The sequence below is a fragment of the Catharus ustulatus genome, chromosome 1 (genome assembly GCF_009819885.2).
Source record: "Catharus ustulatus isolate bCatUst1 chromosome 1, bCatUst1.pri.v2, whole genome shotgun sequence".
NCBI classification, from domain to species: Eukaryota; Metazoa; Chordata; class Aves; order Passeriformes; family Turdidae; genus Catharus; species Catharus ustulatus.
Window position 1 is genome coordinate 68,179,797 of NC_046221.1, and position 19,055 is coordinate 68,198,851.

Consider the following 19,055-nt stretch of genomic DNA (forward strand, 5'->3'; position numbering starts at 1 on the left):
TTCAGTTAACATTAAATGTATCTTAGAGAAGATCTATTTTGTTTTCATCTAAGATGAGCAATGTTATCTAACTGATGCTCGAAGACATTACAAAAGTAATTTACTATAGGAAAAGCTTTAAAGGAAATGTAAGAAAAGGAAGGCTACTGAAGGAATATTTTAGCAACTCCTTTTCAGACAAGTTCAGAAGCCTCTCTCTTACACTAGTTTAAGAATTCAAATTATTATAGGAGGAAAATGAAGAACTAAGACACATATGTCATGTTTGTCACTTTTTCCATCTATATGTCCCCGTAGTCAAGGAATGAACACAACATCCTCATGGTTATATTTGTAAGTAGATTTATCATGGAAATGGCACAACCACCCACACCATCTGTCAAATACTGTATTTCAGAGCTCCAATTACTGAATTTCAATAGCATTTCAGATGAGCAACTACTGTGGATGAATAAAATCAGTCACACTTAAATGACTTCCTATTTGTGCATCATGAAACAAAATAAACTAAATCTGAATTATTTCATTACTAGTTACACTTGTTGCTGATTTTAAACAGATATGCATGCAGATTTTCAGGGGGTAGGGAATAGCAAATGAATTGGAGCATTATTCAGCAGAATAATAATTTTGTGGGAAGCACTTGTATTTGTAGACAGTCCAATTCCCTCTACGACAAAAACCACAAATAGACTGAATTTCAATGTTGATACATAGAAGCCTTTTTTTTTTAGTGGATACCCAACTTACACACCTTTGTCGACCTGAAATGTATGATAATCTATCAGATTGGTTTTTTTTCTATCCTAAGATAGTCACAGCCACTAGCATTACTGGCAGGACAGAGGAAGCTAAATATTAAATGGATGTAAATTCATTTTTTTGGGCTTTAACAACTCCTTTATCATGCTGTTAGCAAAACCCCTACTCGTCTGACGGCCAATATTAAAAGCAGAGGAGGAATCCAATGTGACTGGAGGGTTGATGGCTCTGGGAAGATTCAGACACACACATTTTGGGAAGCAGCACTGAGTAACTCAATGCAGGTTTTTCTGCACGAGTAACTCAGGAACAGAGGTTTATATGCACTTCTAAGTAAAGAACAGCCTTACAACAACACATAAAGGGACGAAATCCTCACAGTCAACTTCACAAGGAGGCAAGTGGAGGAAGCTCAGACTTCCCAGTAACCATCAGCCCTACAGTTCCTTGGACTGGCACAACGACTGTCCTCTTGCAGAAACACCAGCTGAATTCCATACTGTGGTGGGAGGAAAGCCAATGCATTGTGTGTATCTGACAAGAGATACTGCTGTTGATGAATCCAGAGTGAAATTCCTGCTTGGTGTAGAGGAAATCCATGCAATGCCTAAAGCGTGTCTAGCAGAAGAGAATGCAAAATGACCAGCAGGGGGAAAAAAGCAAAGATCTTATGTTTTCTCCATGCCAGAGCACAACCCAACTGGGATGTGTGGTAATGCCAGATACTTGGAATTTCAAAACCTAATTTCTGCCTTGATGTCAACTTAATTATACACATATATTCAGTTAGGCTGAATGGATATTCAGATTACCCTGCAAACTGAAAGATTAAAGACTACATATCACACAATGTGCTGGTTTTGGCTGGGGCAGAGTTAACTTTCTTTACAGTGGCTAGAACGGGAATTACGGAGCCTTGGCTGCTGGCTGGGGTGAAACCACAGCACACATAATTCACTGCAAATGTGGAAGCTCTGCAGAACCTGACCCCTTTGTCTCGCAGCCCTACTAGAGAAAGCTCACCTATGAAGAATAAGAGTCTGTCTTGCCACATTCAGCAGTCTCTTGAAAGAGATGCTTGAATCCATTGCCAGAAATACTGCCCCCAAATCCCAGTTCTGGTAACTTTGTGCTCCTCTTGGGCATCCAGAGAGAAATTTCTGTGGCAATTGTTCACTTAACCTTTAAATGAACTTTGGATTTATTGCTGTATGATCACAACCTATTCCTATTAGGCTGGGTTTAACATATTCAAAGCCAAGCAGTCTCCCATCATGTTTTGTACTTTCCATTGCTTCATAATTTAGTAGTCAGTTACACTAATAAGTTATCATTCATATTACTAAGGGTGAATTCTTTACAATTCATAGTTTATTGCAACTGTTTTTTCTTCAATAACGACAAAAGCCAGTTTTACACAAATCAAAGAGAAAATAACAAGGTAATTACATAAAAGTGTGCTTTTAGCCATGGTTTGGCGATCTCCCTGAAACATGGCCACATTAATTGCGCATAAGTGATTTGGTTCCTTTTATGCACACACTGTAGCTTTTGTGCTGTCACAATCACGCCTCCACACCAATCATACTCCAGTGTTTTTACCGGAGCACTACGGCAAGAGCTGGGCAGATTACACAGTTAGGAAAGTAAGAGTGCCATGAATTGCAAACATCCAAGCAAATGTACACAAAAAAGACTTAGTTGTTTCATAGTGCAGCAATCGAACAATCAAATGATGAGGTGCTTCCTGATATATTGGAATACTTGAAGCTACTGTTTCTGGGTTTCAACCATACAGTGCCAAAGAACAAGGATACTCAACCTGCACAATGTACTGGTGAACTAGAAACCAACATAGCTGAAAGATAAAATGTAGTTAGCAAAAGCCTTAAAGGAAGTAAAAATGTTTCTCTAATCTATCAATCAAGCAATTAAAAAGATTCATTCACTTAGAATAACAAGATCAGAATTTTCTATAATCTCTTTACTGCTTTACTTTTAAAAATGCTGTTCAACACATGTCCAAGTATAAAAATTGTTTGGGAAGTTGAAAAGAAAAGAAGAAAGAATAAACGAAAGCAAGTTATCTGTTGCATTACATACAGAAAAAGTATTTTTTTCAGTCTTCACTACAACTGTGCTGTTTCTATAACCAATAAAATTCCAGTCTACAGAAATCATGAGAACTAAATTCTTATTTGTATTTCTGTCTCTACATGTTTTGTGATCCCACAGATACAGTGACAGAATTCCTTAAATGTACCCATCTATAAAATATTGTAAAATGTACTTACTTGACAATACTTTACATGGTTTAAAAATTGTTTAAGTCTCATGTTCTACCCTACTCTGGATAATTTAGAAATCTTTATTATTATTCTTAATGGAAATATTCACCTTATGTTTGCTAACAACCAAATTTCTGGCATATCTGAAGAAAAAAGGAACTACTAACAACTTGGTTTCACTTATTTTCAGCTGGTCATTGTTTTTGTCTAAGTCTTTGCTTCGCACTCCCAGTTTATGTTGAAGATATTCCACTGCACGTTTCTTAATCTACAGCTACATGATTGCACAAAGGTCAACTGCATCAATATTTCCAGAGGCATCAACAAAACTGGCAGAAAGAATCAGTCCCCAAATGCTAAAGATTTCTCTGCCTTGTAACTTTCAGGAGTGTGATGACTTGCTGGGGCCATTGGTGTACCCACATCCACAAACTGACACTGAACAAAAAGAATATAAAAACATCCTCATGGGGGGAAAAAAGTATGAAGTTGATCTGCTTTTCTTTCTCTCCCTGCAATGCCATGTGCTCTGCTCACCCCCTCTGCGGTCACCCAGCCATTCTTATAATTCAGTGGTAATTCCCCTTTTCCCATGATAGTGAAGTGGTATTTTTGAGAACTGCTGTCACCTCAATCAGATGTCTAAAAAGACTCTTTCTCATAAAGCTATATTATATCAAATAAGATTAAGTTACTCAGACCAGGAGAAGAGGGGACAATGTCACTGTGCTCAGTACCTCACTTTTCACATTTCAGAGACACCAGAGCATTGTGCTTTGCCTGGTTGGCTTTGTTCTGTCTGCTCTCAAGATTTTCCACTTAATTCCTTTGTTTCAGCATGAATTCTCCATTCAAAACATGACAAGAAAAAACTGACGTTTCTAAACATGATTTTGTTCACCTACAATTTCTCTGATGCACTTCACTCTATGCAAAGGAAATAGAACTGAAGAACACAGGTGTGATGGTGTAGATAGCAATCTGCAAAGTAACTCACGCAGCAAATAAGGGAAGTTATAAGTGATCTGATTTTTTCTTCTAAAGCATTTACTGGTGAACCAGACAGTGTCTTGACAAAATGATCTCAATGGTTTTGTTTAAATAACTTCCAGAACTGCCTGTCTCAAAGCCTACATGTTATTATAACACCTACTCTCTTTCTCTCCCTTCTAATAGAGTTAAGGTTTGAACTTAAAGAAAAGAGTAAGAGGGAACCAAGGAAGGGCACCACTCCCTTCTCCCTCTGTGTCATCCTGTGAACATAGAGCAAGCAACCACTATCTATTCCTGCAGTCCAATGAGCACCATAATTTTCATCTCATGCACTCACTTCACATGTCAGAATTTTAAAAAAGTCACTGTTGGGTCCCATACAAAGACCAGACCTTCAAATCCAAGTGCCTGGTCTTTAGCTCCTAATCTTTACTTTGGCTCTCAGGGCACTGCAAGTAAGACCAATTCTCTTCTGAAAGTCTTCAACTACTAATTGATGTCTTAAATGAACAGCTAAGCGGTTACTCTGACACCCAACAATGCTAATGATCCAAAGATAAAAGGGTTCCCAAAAGAGAGAGACGTTACTAAGACATTACTAAGGATCTTACTCTGATTGAAGCTAAGCTTACATACTCTTTAATTTTGATTTCACCAAAACTATCAAAAGCACTCATGGATCACCTCACTGGGTCTGTTTGCATGAATAAGTAAAGAACATGAAACATGAAATAAAGAAATAAGTCTTGCTGGCAAATATAAGGCCACCAGAACTCACATTAAATGCAGCAAGGAATAACTACATGTTCATTTTTTAATAAATTATTTTTTGGCATCACACTACTTCCTACATACTAAGAAAAGTCAAATATTTTTCCTAAAATTACATTTTTCCCAAACAACAAAACATTGATTACATAACACACCCATATAACTATCAAAATGTTCACAGCCAACAAGTCAGTACAAAGATCTGAACATGATTAACGCAAGTGCCGTGTTTAGTTTTAAGTTCAAATAGAACAGGATTTTAAAGCAAATCACCAACAATTTCAACATTCTTATTTCAGGTGCCTGATTTCAGACTTCATGAAGTGGTCAGAGGGTGGTTGCTCCCTGTCTCAGAGGTCAGGAGGCAAGTGACAGAACTTGGGGCAGTACAAGTCAGCAGGGGTATTTGAAAACCCCTGTCAACAGGATTAATGCGCGTTTACATACTTTTACTACTGAGAACACCAGTTCAAACATATCCAGAGCAGACCTTTAAAAACACTGGATTTGTATGTAAAGTACATTTTAACATGGGTTAGTGAAAAGAAAAGTAAGAGGAACTTTGACATTCAAAGGCTAAAGCAATATGACAGGGATTGGACCAAGTGTTCATCAGTGCCAACGTTTTCCTTTTGTTCATACCAGCAAACAGCAGATGATTCCATAGGGCATGGATAAAGAGAGTACGGCTTCAGGATTTCACACTGTCTGTAAGCACAGGATTATTTTCCTTGGTGTTTTTAACTGACAATGTTGATATGTTACCCATCAGAGGTACTGTACTGGCTGTCAGGCAGAGGTTCTCCAATCATCTTTCAAGGATCATTTCACACCAGATTTTTGTACTAGAATGACTATTTTATCATAATTTCCTACACAAGCTCCAGGAAAGGTGTACATGTATTAATATATAGTACCTGCACCCATTTGAATGCCACAAACTTCAATGACAGCACATATTTTTCTAAAGTCAAATTAAATTTTAATGTCCCCTACCATCACACCCTGGCAAGCCTATAAAATCAGTGTTTCTCAAGTTCATATATTAAAAGTAATTGTAGAGAAAAATATTTTTTTAATCTATACACACCAAGAAATCACATCCAGTACCTCTGTCACTGAGTGAATTTTCTAAACTAAAAACTGGTCTTTCATACCATCACAAAACAATTCAGGTGGGAAATGACCTCAGAAAACCTCTAGTCCAGCCTCCTGCTCAAATCAGGACCAGCTATGGGATCAGACCTGAGTCCATAGGGCTTTGAAGTGTGAAGTATTCAAAACCTTCAAGGAGAGAGTCTACACAGCTTCTATGAGCAACATCTTCCACTGTTTGACTGTCCTTGAAGGGAACAAGCCAGTCTGCATCACTCTTGTTTCAACTTGTTCCTACTGCCTCTCATCCTCTCACCATTCTCCACTGTGAGAAATCTGATTACATGAAAACCACCTCCAAAACCACCTTTTCTCACACCTGAATGGGCCCAGATCCCCCAGCTTCTCCTCAGAGGGCAAATGCTCCTGCCCTGATGGCCGTGGTGCCTCAACACTGAATTCATTTCAGGTTTCTGATGTTCCTCCTGCACTGGGGGGAATGGGATGTTGCTGGTATAACTGGAGTATCTTAAAGTGCTCTAAGGATCACCGAGTAGAGGTAGATAATTCCTTCTCCTGATCTGGTCATGCTTTCATCTGCACACCCCAGGATGCTGTTGTCTCCCCTGCAGCCAGGTGTGCTGCTGGTGGGTGCCCAGCTTGCTGCCCACCACACCCCCACAGCCTTCCCACAGAGCTCGTCTCTGGCCTGTCTGTCCCCAGCCTGGGGCTCCTCCTCCCCTAGGTGCAGGGTTATGCATTTGTACCTGTTGAACTACTCCTCTGGTTGTCCACCTAGCCAGACCTTACCAACCTCACCCAGATACAGCAATATTGTGGGAAACAGTGCTCCCTTGTCCCAGCTCTATAATAGAAGCCATTTTATTATAGTTACCAGAGCTTGCATCAATTTCCATTGTTATGAGACTGGAATAGATAAAGCTGCATGTCTGTGAAGTACTTTTGCTCATGCTCATACCCAAGACACTGTTTGCATGCTTCCACAGGTTAAGTCATCATGATCAGAATACACATCAATGATACATTCTCTCGCTACACCAGGAACAGATTTGCTTTTCTATTTTCCTTTTTGCTTAATTCCCTTTCCCATTTACAACTTCCATCGTGAAACAAATCCCACACTAAATTCTGTTCACATTTCATCTTACTAACGGCAAAACTAACAGGTCCCTCAACAAAACCAATGCAATATAAAAACATTCCACTCATATGGAATTTTTGGGGTTTTCAACTACAGACAGTCCAAGAAATGCCCATATTGCTAGCTACAAAAAATAAGCAATTGCTAAGAATTGGCAAATATTATTTAATAATGTTTAGCACAAATGGTAAGGTTTAAACTACACAATCTACTGTTTCCACTAATTCCATATTTACAGGAGTGAATTGTGAAGGTATGTGAAAATAACACTGAGGAAAGGAAGAAGCATTTCTTGCCTTTGAGTACAGTAATTTCACAATTACAAGCTGCACCTGACTATAAGCCGCACTTCTGGGGTGTCGGCAATGTTTCATTTTTCCTCCATAAATAAGCCCCACCAATTTGCAAGCCGCACTTTCGTTCGCAGTGAGGATCCGCGTGCAACTTTCACAAAGTTGCCAAATAGTAACAGAATTGTGGGATCACAGGGTTTACTGGCTTGGCCCTTCTTGGGGAGGCCGCCAGGGAGCGGCCCCAGCCCTGCTCGCTGCTGCCACCGGGAGGCAGGGGAACAGTGTGCCCAGCCGGTGCCGTTGGGAAGAGGAAGAGGGGCGTGCCCGGCTGTTGCCGCCAGGAAGAGGGAGAGGGGCTTGCCTGGCTGGTGCCGCCAGGAAGAGGGAGAGGGGCTTGCCTGGCTGGTGCCGCTGGGAAGAGGAAGAGGGGCTTGCCCGGCCGGTGCCGCTGGGAAAAGGGAGAGGGGCTTGCCCGGCCGGTGCCGCTGGGAAGAGGGAGAGAGACTTGCCTGGCTGGTGCTGCTGCCGCGCCCCCTGGGGCCGGGCAGCGCTGCCGCTGCGTTGTCACTGCCCCGCTGCCGCCCGGGGCTGGGCGGGCTCCACCTCAGCTCAGGGTCGCTGCTGGTTCGGACTTCCGGGTTGGGAAATTTCCAAAATTTGTTCATATATAAGCCGCTCCTGAATGTAAGCTGCACTTCCGGTTTAAGGGCAAAATTTTAGTCAAAATGGTGCGGCTTATAATTGTGAAATTACTGTAATGCTTCCCTGAAATAATAGGCCTGACTGGTCTTCTCTTGTGAGGGAGAGAGAAGCTGGTGAGGGAGTGAGCAAGTGGCTCATCAGCCCCCAGGTTTCAGGACCTCCCTCACCAGTATTTAAGTTGCAAATTTACACTGAAGCTGAAAGGGGACAATAATGCTCTGGACTGATCGATGCTACAGTGAAATGATACAGATATGATCCAGTCATTAATTCAAACCATAAAAGAAACAGGAACACACATAACCTCCTAAGTGAAATACAGCAACTGACAGGTTTAAAGATTCCAGACACAAAGGTGTCCTCTGGGCTAGTCCTCACATATGGTGAAATACCATTGCAAGGGCAGAGGGTAGAGTGGATTAGCTTTATAAATTGTGCAATAACATTTTAGCATAAGGAATGGGAGACACCTTCGCCCCTAGGCACAGGCTTGGACTTATCAGGAAACTCTTCCCTGATACAGTTTCATCTCAGGTGTGAGAGCATGCCAACCCTTGTTTGGCCTTGGGACAGGTAAAGAGTAAATGATAAGCTGCAGTCTTCCTGGCAGCACCTTTTCAAGTCATGGCTCACTTCAAGACAACCTTGACTTCTGATGAAGTGTAAAGGACATAACTGCCCTATGCTAACAAGACCAAGAATTACTTTCTTTAGAACAGTTTGGTCTCATTTGGTGCATCTAGCATCTCAAGAGAGTAACAACCAGCAGATTTTTAGCCATAAAATCAGCATGCTTGATGAAGAAGACCATGAAGATCAAACAGCAATAAACATCTGACAACAGAGGTAACCAAGAGCCTCAACTGAGAAATTCCAACATCCATATGCAAACAGGAATTAAATGCAACACTTCAACACATCTGAAAATCTCTGACCAAAATGAAATAGGATTTTTTACCCCCAAAAGAATTAATTTCCTGCCCAGCATGACACACATTAAATGAAACATAAAATTTGATACTGATCGAGATTTCCCACCATTATGGTGTAAGAAACCAGCAGAGGCTGAGCCACTGAGAAGTTTCATGGAACTTGGCATTGAAAGACAGAGGAAAAGCAATGCAAACACAGCAGACACTGATGGCACAGGCTATGGTTAATGCCTAACTACACACATGAAATGGCAATGTATAAACATTCAGCAAGGGCATATAGTACAGCATTTTAAACATCCTGAAAAAAATCAAATGTTTGCCATATTAAGTAGCCCTATGGCATTAATGTACTGGCTCTCTCTGCATTATAGATCTTTAACAGCTCTATATTCCTAATCTACACAGAATCCTTCATACTAATCTATGAAAAGTAATCACATTTTAAGTGATGTTAAAATAAAGCATGTTGACTATGAGTAAGTGTCGAGACAATGCTATGATAACTCACATCACCAGCAATCACAGCCTGAGAAGTTCTTCCTTGCTGGGTACTCCAAAGACAAGCAAAAAGACAGGATGACTCCCAAAAGGCATATTAATAAGCTCCCAGTCAAAGCCAAAGCAGAAATCAGTTTCACCTAATTATCCATGTAAAAATAAAAGCCGCTTAAATATAAATCGTTAAAGCAAGTACACTGCCAGAAATTAACTAAAATAGCTCAAGGATATCCGGAAATTTTCCTTCTCTGTTGTCAACTGTTGTCAACAGTTTCATAACTAAAAGTACCTGTCTACAATTTAATGATGTTCAGTTGTTACTGGAAAGTTAGGATTTGGCTAGCAAATCATTAAAACAACTTCCACCTCTAACACCACTTAAGAAGAAAAGCCATGAAAACAGAATGACAGACAGGCTCATGAAACAGCAGCCAGTCTAAGGGTATTCAGCAGACAGCAACTGCTACACGGCCAGATGAGACACGGAATACAAAATATCCAAACAGGAGTCTGGGGAGAAAACACAAAAATGAAAGGAACAAGATGTCAACTAAGCCATCCTTGCGCATAATGATGTTCAAACAGAACAAGCTCCTTAGTCACATTCTCTGCATTTCTTTAACATAATGTTTCATTTGAAAAGCAGGGATCAAGTGGAGCAATTTCCATACTGCCTGTAGCAACTCACTAGGAATGAAGAGCAGGAAAGAGCTCACACCTAACAACGTTATTTAAAGACAGAGAAAGGAATAGGAGGCTTGGCAAAGAGCATAAAAGTCCCTTACAGCAGGTCTTTCTTTTGGGGCTAAATGGTGCTGTGAACAGGACAAATGTAGAGTAAAAATCCATTTGACTGAAATCTAGATGTGAAGATTGTCCTAACCAAGGAATATCCAGACTCTGGAAACTGGTTTTGTCGTGCTGCAGGTGGTAATGATGATCTCCCCACGGTAGGCTTGCTTCAGTGGGAAGCTCCCAATTCTGAGACCTCTGAGCTACTCAGAGTCCTTCTCCCAGCCTCGCATGCCTTTTATCCACAAATGTGCACACTCTTTCTTTTTGCCCTTTCATACATATGTTCAAGGAGATTCCTAGGAAAGGCTTCATTGAGGTCAGCCCATAAGCATATAGTTATTAAGAGAATGGTACATTTTTATCCAACTCATCAGTCATCATCCATTTATATATTGTATTTTCCCTTCCAAAGTAGACCAAAAAGAAACTAACAACTCCCTGAGCTAAAAGAGTATCAGGAAAGTATGAAAAAAAACCCCACTCATTACTCATATGTAAGGCAGACTACAAGGAAGCTAACAAGTAAAAACCTTGCATTTCCACAACTGGCTTGCTCCCAGCTCGCATCAGCTAAAATTAGCACCCTATTGAATTTACTACGCGTGTGTGCGTAGGTATGCTCTCAAATTAGCCAGTTTGTTAGCTCAGCATCCTCCCACCACAAAAATGAGCTTGTTCTGGCCTCAGATTCTATAAAGTTGAAAGAAATCCTTCTATTCATTAAAGCAGGACTAAGCTCAAAATATTGGTGTGTCTGAAAACATAGCCACCGATTTAACAATGTACTGTACAGTGGATTTGGAACAGATATTTTCCATTTACTTCCATCAGGAAGATGCTTTTCCAATGATTGCTTTATAATGTTAATTTGTAAAATGTCCCTTTGAAAATTATACTTGCAGGTTGGAATCTCTTTTGCTGAATTGTCACTCAGAAAATTTGCCATACTTGTCAGGAGAAGTCAAAATACTATTACTTTATTATCTCATTAATGCTTTAACCAAGTTCTCACAATAGCTCCAAAGGATGAATTTCAATTTAAAACTGTAAATCTGTTTGTCTGCCTGTCAAAACAACACCAGTTCTTGCTATGTCTAGCACCAGCAATGGATATAGCAAGCAGATTTCATCTGCTAGTAGTCTAAACTAAATGTACTAACTGAAGAAAATGAAAATAGAAATAACAGATACAGACATTGACTCACAACACAAGAGGTTTACAGGAGCCGGAAAACTTTTGAGTTGACTGTGTTAAGCCCATATTCTAACGTTGTCTCTCAGAGCACAGAACACATAAACATCTCCATTTTTATCACTTTGCCCCCACTGGCTAAGTGGGGACATTAAAATGTACTTAACTGTTGAAGACAAGAGCAAAGAAAAATGAGGTTAAATGATATCAGAGACTATTTCTGTTCCGATAGAAGTCAGGAGAGTTTTCTCACTGTTCTTTGTGGGCACAAACCCCTGCATTGAATGTGCCTGAAGACAGAAAGAACCTTTCAAGTTGTCACTGTTGTTATTAGCAGCACTGTTTCTTCAATGTGAAATCCTTCAATGCGAACACATCAGAGATTTTAAGAACAGACGTGACTTTATGAAAACGTGACATCTTGTACGACACAAGCTATAGACACGAATAGTTTCTGCAGTAAGCCAATCGCAGATGTCTGAGCTGATGTAAATATTTTAGGAAGACATTTCAGTCTTGAATTAAAGCCTTATAGATTGACACACAGAGAACAATTTTAATAAACTACCTTTTAGATGTACTGACATATAAATGCAGATACAAATACCTGATGAAATCAGGTATCAGGAAAATGCACAAGTGAATTGCTTGAAATCTCACTGTTAAGTGGTAGTTTTGAACACTTGGAAAGTAAAAGCTAGGTAGTTCTGGTGTATATCAAAAAAATAAAATAGCTAATCCTCTCACCAGCATTAAGTAACAAACCCAACATTACTGTAACTTGCAATTTTTGAAGATTATATACTCCCCTTTACAATTACTGTATTTCTAGCTCATGGGGTTGCTGAAGATAAGATGAAAAGACAAAAAAAATAAAATGAAATTTTGGATCTCAGTTATGTACCTTGCCCAAGAGTAATGCAGTTTCCTACAAATACAAAACAGAAAGAAAACGTTTTGGACTAATGATAATGCATTGGTACCACACAGCAGCAAAGAATCCCGAGAGCTCCTGTGCCTGTGAACCTCCTGGAAAAATTCAGGGAAACATTTGTGGAGGATGACGTCACACGAAGCTAATAAATCAAAACATGCAAATTGTTTAGCATCACATTTCCAGATTTTTGTTTGGTATCTCCCCTTCTCATTCCACTTCCTATTTCCCCCAAGCGAAAGAATACAGTATTGACTGCAGCTGTCTGGCTGTGTTCAATGCCAGGTTTTATGAGCCTTTGAGCAACCTAGTCTAGTGAAAGGTGTTTCTGCCCATGGCAGGGGGTTTGGAAGAGGTTAGAACTAGATGCTCTTTAAGGTCCCTTCCAACCCAAACCATTCTATGATTCTGTGATAGCCTAGGGAGCAGGGCACATCACCAGCATGCAGTGCTCCTACCTGCTTTTTTGGAGAGGTGTAGTGGCAGAAGGCAGGAATGGGAGTGTCTGTGAGGAGGGGAGCGGAGGGAAGGGACCTGGCTGCTCCTTTGGGGCCAGATGGTGGGCTGGTGAGAGTCGTCTGTAAGCTGGGACATGACAACATGAAAACAGCAGCTATCTTTAAAGTAAGACAGATGCAATGATTTGTTTTTCTAACCAGAATGCTGGTATATTTATAATAATTCCCTCTATAAAATTCCCTCTATAATTTTGTCAACAACATGCATTCATTTAACAAGAGGGATAATACAGAAGGAAGGGTTTGCACAAACTCTGAAGAAACAAAATATGTCTACCACGAATCTGTAGCAGCACATATATTTGTGAACTAAAGTCTCATGCATGCTTTTATAAAGACAAACTTCTCACTCAAATCTCAGTGCTGTTCAGTTTACTAGAAAAATAATATTCCGGTTAAAAAAACAGCAGATGGGCAAACAAGGTAAAGGGCATTTAATTTTGGTTGCCCCTTCTCCATGCCAACACACTGCTTTGAAGGGACTGCAAGTGTGGGAGGGGAACATATGTGCATGTGGATTGTGCATCTCAGAGACTGTTTGGTGGTGAATGCAATCTCTCGTTTCTTTTCTCTTTCTACGCACGACAGCTCAAAGGTCCGCTTGCTCCATGGGTGGTTCCACACAGCTATACCAGGACTGAAGGAAGCAAATGGAGAATCACGTTCTGCACACAAGCAGTGACTACAGAGCCACTCCACCAAACTCCACTCCACTGCTTCAACCTTGAGGCTTCAGAGACAGATCAGCACCCACTGAAAATGACGATGGAGACTTCAGGCAGCTCCCTGACAGAGGCTGGAAATAAAGGTGTACTTCAACAGCACCCCAGAAGTTGCTTGGACTTTCCTGGAGTCCAAACTTTGAATGGTTTTGAATGGTTCTGTTGAGTTGGTTTCTCAGTGAGCACTGACAAAACCTCTGGCCCATTTGAACAGTCACTGATCAAGTCAAGCAAAACTCTCAAACCTGCTAACACTATTTCTGTATCTCAAGATACTCAAGAAGAGACTCCATAATATCAAAGCATAAGACTCTGAAAAGACAGCTGATCTGGGTGAAATTCTGATACTGTCTTAGGGACAAATGTGTGGTACCTCTGAAGGGGAATGCTATCATCAAGACAGTTCTGCCACAACTGGCCTCTGGAAAAAGTGAGAGCAACTTAGAAATTCATCTGCACAGACAGGAAAGTGAACAGCTATGCTGAGGATCTGAAACTGATGACACAGAAGAATGAACAGCTTAGTATTAAATTCCTGCATCTCCAGCTGAAGGCAAGAAACTGAAAAAGTTATTTAAGGACAATGTGGAAAGGATGGGGCGAGAAACTACAGCAACTTGACTGACAGGCAAATGACAGACTCAAATAGGTGCTAAATAGACCTTAGCACAGACCCTTTAACTCAAGTTTAACTCAAGTGGGTACTCCAAAATGAGTATTCATTATCAGAACTGGCAAAACTGCAAGGGACCAACATAACGTACTCATCTGAAACTTAAGTAACAGCTTATTCCTTTCTGACATTTATGCCACTGTCTTTTCTTGGGGGGAGTCTAGGTGTGCTGCAACAAACTGAGCCACCAGAACATGGATCCTCCTCATTCATGCTATGGAGTACAGACCTTGATGGAAAGGTGATATTCAAGCTTTAACTATTCTCATGCTTTGTCGGAATAAAGTCAGCTGCAATTGTTGAGGTAGCATGTAATATAAACCCTCAAATCCATAAGAGAGAGAAAAAGAAAAGGTTTTTCCTTGAAGCTAGACAGAGAGAGATACGTTTCTGGGAAGAAATCAGAAGAGACTGGCTGATGCCTGTATACCCTTAAGAAGGTCTGAAAGTATGAGCTCAGGAAGATTTGTTATACCATATGCAACCTGCAGAGACAATCAGTAATCTGTTAAAAATTTCACCTATTGAATAGGTACAGACAGTACATCCATCTCCCCTTTTCCTGCATGTGCTCATTATGGCTAGCATAGAGCTAATTTTCTTCACAGATGATTGTATGGGGTTGTGTTTTGGATTTGTGCTGAACACAGGGTTGGTAACACAGGGATTTTTTCATTACTCCTGACCAGGGCTTGGACTGTGTCAGGGCCTTTTCTCACACCTCTCCACCAGTGAGTGGGCTGGGGGTGCACAAGGAGCTGGGAGGTGACACAGCCAGGACAGCCGGCCCCAGCTGACCCAAGGTATATTCCAGATCATATGGCATCATCCTCAGCATATAAAGCTGGGGTGAAAAGGAGGAAGGAAGATGGACAGGAGGAAAGATGCCAATTGTTACTGGACAAATGCCAGTGGATCTCTGCTTCCCTGGAGATGGAAGAACATCTTCCCGCTGATAGGAAGTGGTGAATGAGTTATTAGTTTTGTTTTGCTTGAGTGCCTTTTGCTTTATCTATTAAACTGTCTTTATTGCCATCCAGTTTTCTCGCTTTTACTATTGTGATTCTCTTCCCCATCCCACTGTGGGGGGACTGAGTGAGTACCTGTGTGGGTCTTAGTTGCCAGCGGGGGTTAACCCTTGATACTGCAGAAAAACTCGATCAAACAATAAGCAGCAGCTTATTCAGGGGGAAGAATTCACACCTGACAAACAACCAGGACAGCCTGCAAGTCTAAACTCCAATGAGGCTGATGAAAAAATGCATGTCTCCAGTCCATCCCAGACCACCCTATAGTCTGAGGACACAGCAATAGCCATGAATGAGAAGGGGAACAAAGAAATCCATACTCCATCTTACCCAGAAATTTATCATTGATCCTTTTAGCTGTGACGAAACAAGAAGTAGTTACCTGAAATGATGGAGTCGTAACAGCACGAGAGACCCCAGGATTGGTAGGCAATACAGAGTACAGATCAGGCCATGAGACTGTCCTTTTGGAAATATTTCATCCATTTTCTGGCAAATCTTGGTGCTGCCAGAGTTTGTCACCAACTTGAGTTCTCTGGACATTTTCAAAAGCAGAGAGAGAGAGATTTAGGTGGCAGTCAGCACTGCTGACACCAAGTATGGAGACAGCCAAGTTAGTTCCACTAGTCCTAAAGAGCGCAGTGACGGTGTTGGTGGTGCTGGTGTACCTAGGACCCAGAGTGCTGTGACAGGCAAAGAACTGCTCTGATGAATACAGTAGGAAACAAAACGCTTACAGCACTTCAGAGGCTGGACTGTTTCTGAGGATGACCAAATCAGATGCCTCTGTGGTGATCACAAATCTGACAGAACTTGACTCAATTTGTCTGGAAGGGAGAAGACAGAGAGATATCCTTGGAACAGCTTTCTTAGGAGGATGGCCACTGGCAGATCACAGATAAAACAGTTGTATACACCTGAATGCTTTCCAGCTCACAATATCCACTGAGTCCCACACTACAGAGAACTTTCACTGCATTCTCAAGGAGAGATTTTGTGTAGTTCAAGCTCATCATCCCTTCCAGATATTAAAGAACAGCATGTGGAGCAAGACCTTCTCTATCTAATTAAACCCTGTACATGTGTCAGAAGTTGAAATTCAGCTCCCGAAGTAGGGTGTAAAAAAGCGTTGGGAGATACCGGCAAAAATAAGGAGAAGCAATTTCTCCTCCTGAAAATTCAGAATGGCAAATGGGCAGCAGAGAGAAAATGAAAAGACACAAGAATTAGTTACCTTGCACACTCACTGAGCAGGAAGCTGAGCACAGCCCCTAATGAACATGTTTCTGGTCTCAAGAGGTTATTTGAATCAAGGTCATTTGAATAATTTGTGAACTGTCGCTTCAAAAAATAAAAATGCAGTTGAAACTTTATACTAAACAACCAAAATGCACACTTGAATACTATGTCTGCCCATTTGCTGTGTCATCTGTGCTTGAGTCCAACTCCAATTTGCACTTACTTGGATTAATATAGCTAATGACAACATGAGGTGTTAAATATATGTATTTCTGTAGTCAATTAAATTCAACTTAAATCCCACACATGTATAAAGTTTATGACTGATTAGTGCACAATGCTACTCAGCATGAATAAACTTATGAGAAACTCCTCTCCACAAATACATTGTGCTACTGACAGCTCCTCTGACAGAGCAGCAGTTAACTTATGATATATCCAACAAAATTACATTTCTTAATCATTTCAGATAGGAAATAAACAAATCTAAAGTAATCTAGATGAAATGAAAACCAAAATAAATTAACCAAGAGGAAAAATGTACAATCATACTTCACATGAATCTGTATACACTGGATTGTGATTTACAGTAACTTCTGTGAATGTGCATATTTTTGTTTACTTGTTTAGCTCAAAACATGTATTTTCTTTTTTTCAGCAGCCTTCATAGTCTAAAGCTTCAAATAAATAATTTTGTTTACTTCATATTACCAAGAATGTGATGTATTCAGGCATTTAAGAAACTAAAAAACCCCACAGTGGCAGAGGACAATTTTAATTTGCAAAGAGTAACTTTATTATCTCAGTTATTTCTATATCAGTTTTCAATGTAAAAATTTATTTTTCAATTTCCAGCCATAAGAATTTAGGCCAGAGGCCAAAAATTAAGTCAAATCTCTCTTTGATGCTGAGATGCTTGAAAGCTGAGCGCTACCATCACATAAAACATTGTAACCTCATCCCTTTCAGGGTACACTGCTAAGTTTACCCTAGAGAATTTATCTTCCTCTATGCAAAGATGTTACTGGACCACACAACAAATGAGAACAAATGCCTGAAAGCAGAGGTTAGCTGGCCTTCAGCTTGAACATGTCCATCCCAAAAAATCATCCAGAGCAGTATTACTTTTGCGAAACCAACAGCAATAAGAACACACAGCCATACTTTATGTGCCAAGATTTTCACGTTTGGTGACAATACCACTTATCTATGATATACCAAATATAAATACATAAGAAATATTCAATAGAATGCCTAGTTTGTTTCAAAGTCTCTGCAAACATTTGAAGGTCTGCTATGTAGCCACTTATATTTTATCTCTTCTACCTTTTACAAATACATAGAGCGACATCACAGTCCTGGTACCCATATGAGACATTTTATATTAAAGATCTTGAAATATGAAACCAGCTACAATTTCAGAGAGAAGAAAGCTGAGCAAAATATGGACAAGATTTATAAAATCATGAAGGCAGTGGATAAGGTGCAGAACTGCTATTTAATGATTCACAGTGCTTGAACTAGGGCACACCTGTTGAAAATGGAAGAAAAATTGGAAACTGAGGAGAAAATAAAAAATCACGTATTTTTAATGTCATTGCGAGTGAAGTACTGCAGTCTGCTGCCAGAAAATGTTGGCTGCAAACAGCATTTAATCAACTGAACTCATAGATAACAGCTCCATGAATGTCTAGATAATAAAGGGATGAGGCAGACATCCCTAAATTCAATGTGCGTAGACTTCATAAGGGGAAGAGGTAAAGAAAGTGGCCAGGCTTATGTGGTGTCCTTAAATAGTATGTCCTACTCCCTCCATTGGAGGCCAAATGCTGGGCTGAAGAGAGAGACCCTGCTGAGATTCGCTTGGGTATGTCTTCTGCCCTCTAATCTTCAAAAAGTTTTGAAGTTTATTGTTTTGAAAGATAATAAACCTTCCAGGACAGAGCATCAACAATTTACAACACTGTTCACAGAGGTGTCACAAGCCAGATGGGTAGTTCACTACAACTAAGACATGAATGACTACTCAGAAAAAGCCAAAGCACTAACACCAGATACTAGAAACTATCTCATCTGCCATATCCAGCAGCCCAAGAGAAGTGAGCTGCTGCTCCATGCCCCCAGGTCCAACCGGTTTAAAATGTTTTCCCAAGAGGAACATATACACAAATCAAACACACACCCCTCATTCATACATACATATGGGCACACAGATCCTGGACAGACAGTCTGAGCACTCCTACCTCAGCCTGCTCCTTGATTTGGCTAAGCAGGGCAAAGGTCCACTAATGGAAATATATCTATGCATCCAAGGTGGATCTCACCAATAGATTGGCTTAGAAACTCAGCCTGCCCAGTAGTCACCCTTGCATCCCAGACTCCTCAGTTGCTGCACCTAGACATATCAGTCCAGAGGGTTGCAGCCCCACTCCAGTTGCTGGTACAGAGCATAACA

General features: G+C 40.5%; 1 protein-coding gene across 5 annotated transcripts in view; it reads right to left on the bottom strand.

Annotated features, from left to right (window-relative positions):
* Positions 1 to 19,055, bottom strand: part of HIVEP1 (HIVEP zinc finger 1) — a 122,504-nt gene that overhangs the window by 32,974 nt on the left and 70,475 nt on the right. The gene's annotated exons all lie outside the window — the stretch shown is intronic.